This window comes from Colobus angolensis, unplaced genomic scaffold (assembly GCF_000951035.1).
Source record: "Colobus angolensis palliatus isolate OR3802 unplaced genomic scaffold, Cang.pa_1.0 Scaffold260, whole genome shotgun sequence".
Taxonomy (NCBI): domain Eukaryota; kingdom Metazoa; phylum Chordata; class Mammalia; order Primates; family Cercopithecidae; genus Colobus; species Colobus angolensis.
In genome coordinates this window covers 241,451-241,841 of record NW_012115822.1, presented here as the reverse complement: position 1 = coordinate 241,841, position 391 = coordinate 241,451, and the positions used below count along the sequence as shown (strand labels likewise).

General features: G+C 51.4%; 1 protein-coding gene across 1 annotated transcript in view; it reads left to right on the top strand.

Moving 5' to 3' along the window:
- Nucleotides 1-391, top strand: part of SNAP29 (synaptosomal-associated protein, 29kDa) — a 32,481-nt gene that overhangs the window by 22,278 nt on the left and 9,812 nt on the right. The window lies entirely within an intron of this gene.

Below are 391 nucleotides of genomic sequence, written 5' to 3'. Positions count from 1 at the left end.
TCTCAAAAAAAAAAAAGAGAGAGAAAGGCAAGGCAGAAGGAGAGACTGTGTTTCTGGGCTACCTAGGGTTTGGGAGATCAAGAGGGCATTTGTTTTGCCTGGATTGCTGGGAGTAGCACTGTGTAGGAGGAGGGCAAAAATTGCGAGTAACCCTGGTTCCCAGATTGGCTGGCAAAGTAGTCAGGCTGCTGTTGAGATAGAGAAGAGCAGCCTGTTGGGGAGGCACAGCTCCCAGCTGGAGGCACCTGCCACACCTTAGGGGGCTCAGCAGAATGTCGGGGATCAGCAGGGCATCAGGCCTAGTCTAAATGACTTTGAGTTGCAAGAGCTGTCCCTGTCTACAGCCAGAGTCAGCAAACTAGGCCACGGAGCAAAATCAAAGATATAGGGA